The 12,980-nt window shown below is 43.2% G+C and overlaps 1 protein-coding gene across 3 annotated transcripts in view; it reads left to right on the forward strand.

The window, feature by feature from the left end:
- LOC120533503 (NACHT, LRR and PYD domains-containing protein 3-like) overlaps positions 1-12,980 on the forward strand; it is a 57,806-nt gene that overhangs the window by 15,977 nt on the left and 28,849 nt on the right. Inside the window, exon 1 of one of the 3 annotated variants that reach the window (XM_039760417.1) lies at positions 8,661-8,679. The exons of the other annotated variants lie outside the window; for them this stretch is intronic. The gene's annotated coding sequence lies outside the window, so the exon portion shown is untranslated. Of the gene's footprint in view, positions 1-8,660; positions 8,680-12,980 lie in introns of those variants that run through there. 3 annotated transcript variants of the gene reach the window in all.

Below are 12,980 nucleotides of genomic sequence, written 5' to 3' on the forward strand. Positions count from 1 at the left end.
TCCCACCACTTTAGGGGTTGTAGGTTTCCAAAAGTATGTACTCAACACTCCGAGGGATGGTTTATTTGGATGCTGCACTGACAGCCAATCATAAAGATTGGCACATGCAGCAGATGAGTGTCAAATTGGGCACTGCCCATTCTTTCTTTAAACTCTTGGGCACTTCCATTGTGCACCCCAGGCATCACAGATGCATCATCAGTGCCAATACGATGAAGATTCTCTTTCTTAAGGTGACACTTCTCAAGAAGCTCAGTGACTGCCATTGTTGTTGATCTGGCATTGCCATCCTCCAATTCAATCAGGCCAAGAAATGTGGACAGAACTGTTCTTTTCTTAGCACTAAAATAACAAATCACTACGCCCAGATATTTTGAGACATTGACATCAGTCGACTCATCTAAAAGGAAACTGAACTTCTCATCTCCCACATCTCATATTAACCTTTTCAGAAAATAAGGAGCCAATACCCCCCCTTAATTATTTCAGTGCATTTGGAAGTTTGTTGCCGCCACAGAATCTGAAAAGACAGTTTTGCAATCCACAACTAAGTGGTCCCACGTGCTAGCAGTGCTCAGTAATGGCCATTGCCATAGTAGCATCTGCACATTTGCTGCTATCCACTGTTATCATAAACTGTGGTAATGTAGACTGCATGGCAGGGTGTATGGCTTTGATTTATTGATATGCTTTGCTGAAGCACAATGGTTTAGATGTCATACGTCTTAACAAGCATATCTGCTTTGCAGTATGCACAGTATGCCCGACAATCATCCCCAGCAACTGGCTTCAGCCTCCCTTTAAATTCAGGTAGAGACTCCCAGTATTTTCTATACTTCTGACTGTACAACTTCGAAAAAAATGATTGCCTTTGTTGCCTCTGCCTGGATGTTAAACTTTCATCAAAAGTAAATTCCCGCCTCAGTGTGGTTCTTGTCCAATCCTACCTTAGCAACGGTTTCTAGGTGAGTCTGTCAAAGTAGGTTAATGTTTGATAAAGATAACATTGGACATCACAGGTTAGCGACGTTACATAAGTGTGATATGGACAAACTATTGACCTAATCATACAGAAACGAACCCTTTAGTGTTGCACAAGAAACGGACAGAGAAAATAATATTTTGGTTAATTTTAGTGAGGGAAATGTGTGCATTTCAGTGTTTAAGTCACTTCAAAGGTTACTAAATTAATTTAAAAAAAAGCTAAATTGGTTGCTAGTTGCTTTTTGAAAAAAAAAAAAAAATTGCTAGGGTCGTTGAAAGCTGCTAAATCAAGCAACAAACTTGCATTACACCTGAGGCGACCGGAAGGAGCATTTTATTTGTGTAGATCTGTAAGAGGCGCCGTACAGTAACTAACAATCAATATATGGTAATAGATTTGTGAAACACCAATGGGTCCTGATTTTAAAAGGGCTTTGTGTGTCCAGCACCACAGGCTAAGTCCTCGTTTTCTTAATCTGTTAGTGTCATACAGCCTGCCATACATTCAAGATGTCGGACTTTTTCATCATATTAAGAAGTTTTTCAAAGCACAAAGAATCAACTTCATATGCAAAGAACCCTTCCCAGGATTAGATAAACTTTATTGATCTTTGGGGAAAGTCAGATGCATACAACAGCAGAAACATAAAAAACAAAAGACAAATAAAACAGCCAATCCATCAATTAACCAACCAATCAATTAACAAAAAATAGTTAAAAATAGACTTACCAAGTACATTGGATGGAAGAATTAAATTACCTGATAGCAGAGGACTGAAAAGACCCCTGGAGGCGCTTCCTAGCACACCATGGTGGAATGAGCCGGTGGCTAAAAGTGCTCCAAGACGGCGACTCCTGATGGGGATTTTTCATGATGGCATCCAATTTTGCCACCATCTTCTTTTCCACGCCAGCTACCAGTGTGTCCAGGGTTCACCCTGTGATGGAGCAGGCTTTCCTGATGAGTTTGTTCAGACATTGTGCTTCTTTTGTGTTCATTAAGGGTCTCCTTAGCAAGTCCAGTCTGCTGTGGCCCTTCTTGTTCAGCGCCACTGTGTGGTCACAGTAGTCCATTTTGTTGTTTATATGGATCCCCAAGTACTTGTATCTCAGCAGCACTTCCATGTCCTGCCCCTGGATGGTGACTGGTGGCTCAGTGGCTTCTTGGCACGTCAGAAACCCACCACCAGTTCTTTTGTTTTTCTAATGTTGAGTTGCAGGTTGTTGTCTCTGCACCACAAGACAAAGTTCTCCATGACCTTCCTGTACTCTGACTAATCTCCAGTATTAATGCAGCCTATGATGGATGACTGGTCTGAAAATCTCTGTAGATATCTTGAAATGGCGCTTGGTCAAACAATGGATCTATGAGGAATCACAGCACCCATTAAAGAACTAGAAAGTGCCATTAAAGAACCAGGAGTTTTAAGAGTGTACACAACACGCCTTACCAAAAACTTTAAACTTGTTCTCTGATAAATCATACTAAATAATGTCATAATTATCGGTTTTAGCTTCATGCAGCACACACCTTTATGAATCGTTATTATTAATATTTTGTAGGTTTTTATGTCTTTCTTTTACAACATACAGTTTAAAAATGGTCCTCTAAGTTTTGAATGAATAAAGAATAGGAGAGTTTTTAGCGTTCTAATGTCTTATGGACATGTGAAGTTAATATAAACAATGGTGTAACTGGGAATGTAGAAGCATTGCATATACCAAAATTGAGCTTTTGTCGTTGGTTTGCTTTCCTATCAAACGGGATTTTTCACCATAAGTCTGTAGCAGGCTAACTTGTCGCTTACTTATCTCGGTTACCAAGTGACACTCGCCATAATCAGGGCACAGCTTACAGTGACCTTGTGATTTAAAGTCTGGTGCCTTAGATGGTGAGCTCACCACCCGTCGTCACTCCTTTTGTGAAAGCCCAGCTGTGGCAGTGTCAAGCCCGTCCAGCCGCTTCAACTGCACACGGCGTTCCAGTCACTCAGTGTCAGCCCAGCGGCCCTGTGAACAAACCTCATTTCAGCCGCTTGTACTTGGGGTCTTGATGAGATGGTTTGGGCAAATCGTAAGGATGGAGCCGCTCTGGACACGTCTCATGGCCATCACTACACACAGCGCGTGGTGAATATTTTTTAGGTTGAATGTTTCTTTAAAAGAGAAATACAGAAATAGGCTGAGTGTAGTAGCAGATCTACACTTCAGTTTATCAAAGCATAAACCCAACAAGGAAACCCTCTGTATAAACTGTTTTCTTTTTGCCTTTTTTGACCCAAATGTAACTGATTTTTTTTTTATCTGAACTCAAGTAACTGTTTTATTTTTTAACATAGAAGAAGTGGCATTTTAGGCTCTCTGCTTTTTATTCCATATGAAACCACAATACTGATGTTACTTTAGAATTAAAAATTGAAAAACAAAAGCATTAGGTGATGTGAAGATGTAACTCCCTTCACGACAGTTTAGTTTTTTTTGTGCCCTCACTAACTTTCTGCAGGCAAGTGTAGTTTCTCCCGGAGGTGTCCTACTGATTATAATGAGCTGTACCCTGTTAGTCCTCAGTATTAGAAATGATTAGAGAAATGGCCCGTACCTTCATCCTTTCAGGTGCCCATGAGGGGGTGTAGGATGATGTCAGCGGCCAAAGAGTAACCCGCTGTTGGAGGACTTTGGACCGTGTTGTGGGCTTCTCTCCTTCAAGGACCCTCGGGAGTTGATTTCGGCCGCCGTGGGTGCATTGCTTTTGGAGTCGCTTACTTGCTGCCGCTGGTTTGGGATCGGGAAGTGCGGTAAAGCGGCCTTGTTGCAAGCTCAACTGAAGAAGTGCGTTTGATCGAGAATAGGAAGGAGGGCGCAGGAGTCTGGAGGTGTATACGAGTGCGAACTCAGGGCATCTCGTGAGCAGGCGAGTGCGGACGCGGTTAGAGTAGTGATGGGCTACTTCATACTGATGTGCCGAGATGTCGAGGCTTGTTTCAAATGTGCCTGTCACGTGATTTTGACCCCGATTTTGATGCGCCCTAGTGACGTCACTGGCATCTCCGCAGGCACAAGCCCCATTGGTCAGCCAGTCGGCCAGTCTTGTTTGTTTCAACAAGTAAAATCAGCGGCCTGTCTCAATATGTGCAGTGCTCTGATATGAATGTAAACTTATGTTAATAACGATTTGTCGTAAAAGAGAAGTGCCTTTTATTTCATTCAGAAATGAAAACACATATTTAAGCATGCTGGACAAAACTTTAGGTTATGTTTTTCTACAATACAAATTCAGTACGACACCAGGGTCTCCAAACACTCAAATATGAAGTGTATTACATTTTAAAGTGAAACTCTTAATATATATAATATATCATATAATATATAATCATGTCTTTGACACTATGTATCAGACAAAAGAAATCACAGAAAGCCATGATAACAATAATGAATCATCAGCAGCTACCTGAATTGTCGTTACAGTCCATCACTGAACTATATCAACTGATGTCAATACTAATTACAAAATATCACTAGAGGGTTAAGTGTCATATGTTTGGTAGACTCGCAACAATGAACAACACAATGGCTTTGAATGTGTCGAGGCTTCACAAAGCCTCCTTTGACCTGCACATATCTGCTCAGTGCTTCAAACTGCACTCCATGATTCACTTCCCTTTCTAATGCATGGGTTGTATTTCCATTGCTCAGGTTAGCTCGATGTTTCGAATCCTTATTTATCATTTGAAGTTCATATGGCATCACCAGATTTCAAAACTCAAAAAAATTGTCAGGCAAAATGAATGTTTTTGGATCATCAATACATTTTAAATGATTGTGCCCAGTAATACTCAGTGAACTCCGCCAAGGACGGTCCTAAGCCCTGCTGCAAAAGGAGGAAGGTGGTCGCCCTGCCGAGGTGGCCAGAACCGGGAAACCGGGGAAATTAGGCACGTAACCAATGGATAATCGGAATTCAAGTATTGCGATTCATGCTACCGCATCCAGGGCAGCAGTTGAGGAGCCAGGGTACTGGTGTGAAGTGGGCTACTGGCCGAAGACCCAAACTTTCCACGCCGAAAACAGAACTTCGTATCGGCGCATGGAATGTCCGAACTGGTCACCACGTTGGACAAAAGGAAATCATCGTGAAGGAATTGACAACCTGCAAAATCACCATCGCAGCGATATCGGAATTACGACTCACAGGATCAGGGACGATGATCGTCCAACCACCGGCCATCGATGATCAAATGACACTTTTCCACTCAGGTGGAGACAAAAGAGAGGCAGGTGTCGGATTTATGGTTACCAGTCACGCGGCCAGGAGTGTGATCGCATTCCAACCAATATCCAGCCGCCTAGCAGTCCTCACCATTAAAGGCACTATCAAAACCCACATCACCTCCATCTACGCTCCAACAGAGATGTGTCAGGATCCAGTCAAAGATGATTTCTACAACCAACTACAACAAACGCTGGATTTCCTCCCACAGACTGATGTGATCCTCCTGGCTGGTGATTTCAATGCGCACATCGGCACAGATCGAATGGGATGGGAAAGCTTGATGGGTCGGTTTGGACATGGACATATCAATGACAATGGATTGCGTCTTCTATCCATCGCCAGCGCAAACAACCTCCTTGTGGGAAACAGTCACTTCCAGCATCCTCTGAAACATCAACTCACATGGCGGAACCCAGCTGGCAAGGACTCTGCAGTTTTGGACTACATTTTGGTCAACTCCCGGTTTTGATCGTTGCTCAAGGACGTCCGGGCGATGCATGGTCCAGACTGTGGATCGGACCATTACCTTGTACGCGCCAAGCTCCAACTTCGCCTGCAACGGGCCAAATGCAAATCAAGTCCTCTGATCAAGCTGGAGTGGAAAAGTCTCCTAGACCCTGTCCACAAGGCCGAATTCCAACTCCAGCTATCCAATCTCTTCGCAGCATTGGCACAATCAGAGGATGTCAATGTCGAAGAAAGACAAAATGTCGAACACCATCATGGACTGCGCCAAGTAAATGTGTCCACAAACTCTCCATCGAACACAGCCATGGATATCTGATGATTGCTTGGATATGGTAAACAAACGAAAGCTAGTCAAACTGTCAAATTTCGAACGATATCGGCAGCTCAACAGAGAAATCCGCCATCAGATGAAAGAAGAGCGAGAGGCCTACTGGAACCAAGTGGCGACCGACCTGGAACAGGCAGCCTCCAAACACGAGTACCACACGCTCTACCGAACTCTTCGAGGACTGAGTGGAAAGGCCAAGTCAACAAATGACAACATCCAAAATGCCGATGGAACTTTCGTTCGATCACCAACAGAGCGCCTTCAACGATGGAAACAATTCTTTGAGGAGCTCCACAATCACCCCCCACCACAAGGCGCACCATTGGAACCACCAAGCATTGACCCGCCAGAAGTCCAAATGTCTGATGCTAAGCCTACTATGGAAGAGGTCCGGACTGCCGTTCGAACCCTCAAAAATGGCAAGGCACCAGGATAGGACCAGATCACGGCCGAAGCGATCAAGGCTGGTGGGGATCCATTACTCCATCGATTGCTCCTGCTCATCCGAACCATCTGGCGTACTGAACAAATACCACAATCATGGAAGAAGGCCACCATCATGCCAATCCACAAAAAAGGCGACAATCGAGACTGCAAGAACTACTGAGGCATCAACTTGCTCTCCATTGTTGGAAAGGTCTTCATGAAGATCATACAATTAAGGCTGCAGCGGTACCGCGAACAGACCAGTCGGGAGGAGCAAGCCGGATTCAGGCCAAACCGCGGCTGCAGTGTCCAGATCTTCACCCTCCGTCAACTGATGGAGGAAAGAATTCGATGCGGGAAAAGAGCAGTAATTGTCTTCATTGACTTTCGATCTGCCTTTGACTGCGTCCACTGGCCAGCACTGTGGAAAGTTCTGGAGACCGAACTTGTGCCTCAGAAAGTCATCAAACTCCTCCAGGAAAGCTACTCTGGGTCCTCCAGCCAAGTACGCATCCGAAATGAATTATCCAAGGAGTTCACCATCCAAACTGGTGTCCGTCAGGGAGATGTTGTTTCTCCACTGCTCTTCGACGTCGTAGTCGAAGCCATCATGAGAAAGGTCTTCGAAAGCAGACAAGGAATCCAGTATGGTGAGGATGGCTTTCTGATTGATCTCATGTTCGCAGACGACAGTGGCATTCTGGCCAGTGACGACGCGGAGGCCACGGACGTTCTCTACAACATCGCCAACATCGCCCGGCCATATGGATTGAAAATAAACACAGACAAGACGAAAGTGCTGACAACAGACGGATCGCAGACCAACGTGCAACTCGATGGTGTGCAGATCGAGCAGGTCTAAGAATTTAAATACCTTGGGTCGCTGGTCCAGGAGAAGAAAGTGGCGACCACAGTCGAATCGGTCAAGCAACCGCGGCATTTGCTTCCCTAAAGTGGTGCCTGCGGAAGCAAACCAATATTTCCAACAAGACCAAAATTCGACTCTTCAGAACTCTGATTCTGCCAATTCTCCTCTATGGATCCGAGACGTGGACACTGCTCAAGCAAGATCTCAACAAACTCGAGGTCTTTCAAATTCGATGCCTGCGACAAATCCTACGAATCTCACTCCGAGACCGCATACGAAATGAGGAAATCCGTAGCCGGTGTGATCAACAGCCAACAATCGAGGAGCAAATCCAACAAAGACGACTACAGTGGTTTGGCCACGTCTGCAGAATGGAAGGCAGCCGGTTACCACACAAACTCCTCTGGTGTGATCGACCCACCCAGTGGAGAATCCAAAGAACGGCACCAAAGAAAATGTGACTCAAGCAGGTCGAAGACGACATCAGAAATCGTCGACTCAACCTCGACGAGGCCAGAACAGCCGCCATGGATCGCCTTGCATGGAAACGCCTGCAAAATGAAATCCGACAACCATTGGCTCCCACAGCAGCGTACGGGCTTAGGACCAGGTCCAGAGCAAACGCCAGCTAGGGACCAAAGAAAGAAAGAGAAAGAATACTCAGTGACAAGAAATAAAACTATAAATTATAAATCTTACAAATTCCGAATGGTAGAATTCATAATGCAAAGAGGAGCTTTAGTATTATGGGTCATGACACCTCTTTCACCATAATACTCTCTTCTCATAAATATTCCTTCTTTCCCACTTATCATTAATTTATCTACTCTGATGTAAAGATTAGCTAAATCATGCAATGTTTCCATGCAAATCAAAACCATATGTCATATTGTATACATCTATATATCATTGTTTTTCTTCTTCACCAAAGGACTTTAACCTGCTGTAGCTCGGTTGCCAGCTTTGTAAGGATGCTGTTAAGGTCCTGCTCCTCAGACAACATGAAGCAGAATCCTGCCGACTACACCACTGTAATGAGGCACAAAGAAGACAGAAAAAAATTTGGGGAACCACCCCCTATATTGTACCGCGTATAAATTGAAGCAAATCAGATTTCCAAGAAATGGCTCCAGAACAATGTCTTGCTCCGCGTCCAAAACAGGGACAACTAAAGAAAAAAGGAGCTGGGCTTTTATAATAGCCATGGAGGAAGAGGTGTTGCTCACTAATTGAAGTTGGAAGTGACCTCGGTAGGATGTGCGGTTATGCAAGGGAAGTAGGAAGTACTTTATGTTGGTTTCCCTTCAGGGGATCTGTAGGAGAAGCAGACTAAAGGTTAGTGCACTTCAAAAAAACCTGCTCTTGTTTTCTTGTTTTCATATAAATGAATGCAACTTATCATTAATTTCTTATTAAACATCCATCCATCCATCCATTTTCCAACCCACTATTTCCTTACACAGGGTCGCGGGGGTCTTCTGGTGTCAATCCCAGCCAGCACAGGGTGCAATGCAGGAACAAACCTTGGGCAGGGCACCAGCCCATCGCAGGGCACATACACAGACACACGCACATACACACACCAAGCACACACACACCATGCACACACTAGGGACAATTTAGGATTGCCAAAGCACCTAACCTGCATGTCTTTGGACTGTGGGAGGAAACCCACAAAACACGGGGAGAACATGCAAATTCCGCACAGGGAGGAACTGGGAAGTGAACCTGGGTCTCCTTACTGCGAGGCAGCAGTGCTACCACTGATTAAACAATCAATCTGAAATAATCAGAGCATTTAGAGGCTCACCTTTGGCTCCAAAGCATTGCAGGTGTGTCCACTCCTTCACTTTTAGAGCTTTGATCAGGTTGGTGCTGCTGCCAATAGTCATTCTGACTTGGTGGTCTTCCCGGCGGTTCCAGGGGAAGTGTGATGTTTGGTGGTAGACACTTTGCAGAGTCCACTTGTTGGTCACAACATGTGCTGTCACACTCCGGTAGAACTGCATGGTTCAGGAGGGCCATAAGTCTGTCTTTGTGGGGTAACACAACACCTTCTCCAGCTGCTCTGTGTTTTATTGTGTGTCGTCGTGCAGATGTTGCAGGGCTACTTCAGCAGAAGACTTTCATTTTGGTAGCTCATATCTGCAGTTGATTGTGTTCAGCATTTGGATGACCCCAGGCTTTTCCACAGTATATATAGGCACCATATCAATGACGATATGAAACATCACTGCATCTGTAATTTCTTTTTTTCCGCTGTGCGCCCCTTTATTCATTTGATTTGTGAGAGGAAAATGACGTCACTACTGTTAGCTGCTCTTTAACAGACCTTTCATGGCTGCAGCTAACCTGTACATCTCATACGTCTACATTCTTGTTTTACTCGGACTGAACGGACACTGCCAGTTTTAGACACCAGCTTCTCACTTGTTAACTTGTGTGCTGCCGTCTTGTATGTGGGGGGCAGGCAATTTGATGGACATCAGGCTGTAATTATCCAGGAGAGTGAATTAAGATTTTCATTTCTACACATCGTCCTAAAGCAAAAACTCAAATTCATCAATAAAATCGATTTATTGCCCAACCATACCAATAGATAACAACAGGACTTAAGTGCTAAAAGCAGATTTCTGATAAACAGTAAATGTAATAAACACATTGTCAGAGTGTTACTTTTGTTGATAAAAACGAAGACGAAAAATACTCAACGACATTTTTTTTCTTTGATGAAAACTGAACAAAATTGAAATAAATAAGCTCCTTTAATGATGAAAACTAAGACGAAAGCTTTTAAAACATTGCTGATGAAAACTAAACAAGACGAAAACGTTACAGACAGACAACTGGACATTGAGAGATGTGAAGCCCTTTGCACATCTCTTTCGCACACAACATAGTCCGCCAGCCAGTAATGAGCATTATTGCAGTGATGCAGTTTTGTATGCACGCCAAGTAGATATTGCTACAGACCGGAGTACAATGGGCGTGACATATCATTTTCAACTTCAGCCAATTAAATTTTAAATTTTTGTACGTCAGTCACTTCTCAGCCAATCACAAATTTAAATGTTACAGCCAATCAGCTTTTTATTCAGCAAATCGCCAATTGGTATTGTTTGTCATTCATGTTCCACTTTAGCCAATTGCCTTATGGGTATTTAAAAAGAAAGGTGGGAGTCATTTCTAAAGGTGGATGTGTAAAATAAAGTGACTGTAAGAGACGGAGTGTATATTTGTAAAATACATCTGTGACGATAGTCTGCTACTGCCAATATCTTACACTATAGTACTCTGTCGAGTGCATTATTAAGACTGCAGTGTATTTTTACCACCGTCATTTATGATTAGCGGTTCTGAAAAATAATGATAATAAAAGTTTTGATATGATATATTTGTTACTAAGCAACATCTGAAGTAAATTTGAATGAACATATGAATACAAAATTTGTTTCTGTCTAATTTTAATGGATTGACGTAGACTGAAGTGTGGGCTCTACTTGATTGAGTCAGTCAGATTAAAACAAATGTTTGATTGTTGATGTTTACTTGAATGTCCAAATGAAATAGTTGCCTACATTTAACAAGTCGGGCTTCTAAAGACTGGCTATAAACGTATTACAATTTTAAACTTTAAATAAATTGTTAAAGTTATATCTTTACTTCTATTATACACAACCCTAAAAATGTGTTTATTACTTTCATTACTATTTATCAACGTTTATTTATTTATGTATTCCTAATATTCCATTGTAGTCCCTTCTGCCCACAGATCAGCCTCTGTTCTTTCTCTGATGTCTGTTAAATATTCTGCGCTCTTCATGTTTGTTCTCAACACACCAGCAGCTCTAGTGAGTTTCTTGCCTGTGGATCTCGTATTCGTTTGTTTTTTTAGTTCTATTATGATTACAGAATATTACAAATCACATACACTCTCACGTTCAGGTATCAGGGAATAGACAACATTAAGAAAGCTGGCAATAAAATTGTGACTTGAAAGCATCCTTTGACTGTCTCTGCATGTTATCAAAGTTAAATGTAAGGCACACAGTTATCATAGTGCTGATAGTCACATTTCAATTATTATTTTTGTAATGAAGTTTACTATGTTAAACGATCTGTGAAGAGCAAATATTATGCCTTAAAAAGAGTAATAATGTGCACCTGTTAATCAGGCTATTCAGTTATTTGACTTAATTGAAACTTTATTACTTTTGGGATTTTTAATACCTCTTTAAGGCCATCAAATATATGTTTATTATAATTAATAATTATAAGCTACATTTAGAGATTGAGACTTGACAGATGTTTGTTTGTAGTTCATATCTCATTGAGCCTTCATTTGACTCCATCAAGTCCTAGTGGTGTGCTGAACACATCAGCCTGTCTTAAGGGTCTCTGAGATTGGAGGAGGGCAGGAGTCCAACTGTACAGCAGGCACTGATGTGCTTCAGCATCACGACTGGTGACAAGTTAGAGATGGCAGATAGTTCAGCTGGACATCATCCTATATGACTACCCAAGCAGACGGCATATTAAGAGCCCACCGAGTGTGTCTACTCCAGTCGAACTGACCAGACGGCCCTGACATAACAACCTGTACAGCTGTAGACGACTCCACTTTACTGGTCAGTTTAGCACACACTGCACTGAGGCTGTCAAGTCTGAACCATTAAATCATTCAGTCAGCTGGGAATTTATTTTGGCAATGATATTTCTGGTAAGGCATTTGTTTTATTCTCGTATGTCGTAGGTGTATACTGAAAAACTGATTTGCATGAATGTAGTTTTCTATTGGATGTACTGTATGTATATATATTGTGGCATCCGGCTGGGGCTTGTGCCTCCTCCAGACCGCAAGGGGGCGTCCGCCCTGGTTATGTTGGGGGCCTCGGGTAAAGGGCTTGGAAGCCCACCGCCAGGCCGCGCCCCGGTGCCTAAATATCCCTGGAGCCCAGCACTTCCACCACACCAGGAAGTGCTAGGGAGAAGACGACAGGGGACACCGGACGGCTTCGGGCGCAGCCGGCACTTCCGCCACACTGGGGCGTGTCTGTGGAGGAGTGCCGGGAGCAGCTGGAGCCCATCCGGGTTCCTATTTAAGGGGCCGCCTCCCTCCAGTCATTGGTGGATGTCGGGTGGAAGTGGACAGAGCTGGAGAGAGGACTGGAGAAAGGCATTGGAACTGTGAGGCCTGGACTTTGGGGAATCTGTGCAAGAGGCACTGGGGTTTGTAGTGCACGAAACTGTAAATAGTTGTAAATAAACAGTGTGTGGTGGATCCAACGATGTCCATCTGTCTGTGTCCGGGTCAAAATCCACTATATATATATATATATATATATATATATATATATATATATATATATATATATATATATATGCTGCTTAAAAAAATAAAGTAACCCTTTTTAATGAGAGTATAGCATTAAGTCTAGGGCTATTGATCTGCTCAGTGAAGTAGCAGAGGGGCTTGTTCATCAGTTTCAGCTGCTTTGGTGCACTAGTGGGTCAACACTTAGACACCCCCAAAACAGGAATGAATGGTTTAACAGGTAGAGGGGGCCACTGACACTTTTCCCTCCTTATCTTTTCTGACTGTTTGTTTTTTAATAGTTTTGCATTTGTCTATGGTA

This window comes from Polypterus senegalus, chromosome 8 (assembly GCF_016835505.1).
Source record: "Polypterus senegalus isolate Bchr_013 chromosome 8, ASM1683550v1, whole genome shotgun sequence".
Lineage (NCBI taxonomy): Eukaryota > Metazoa > Chordata > Cladistia > Polypteriformes > Polypteridae > Polypterus > Polypterus senegalus.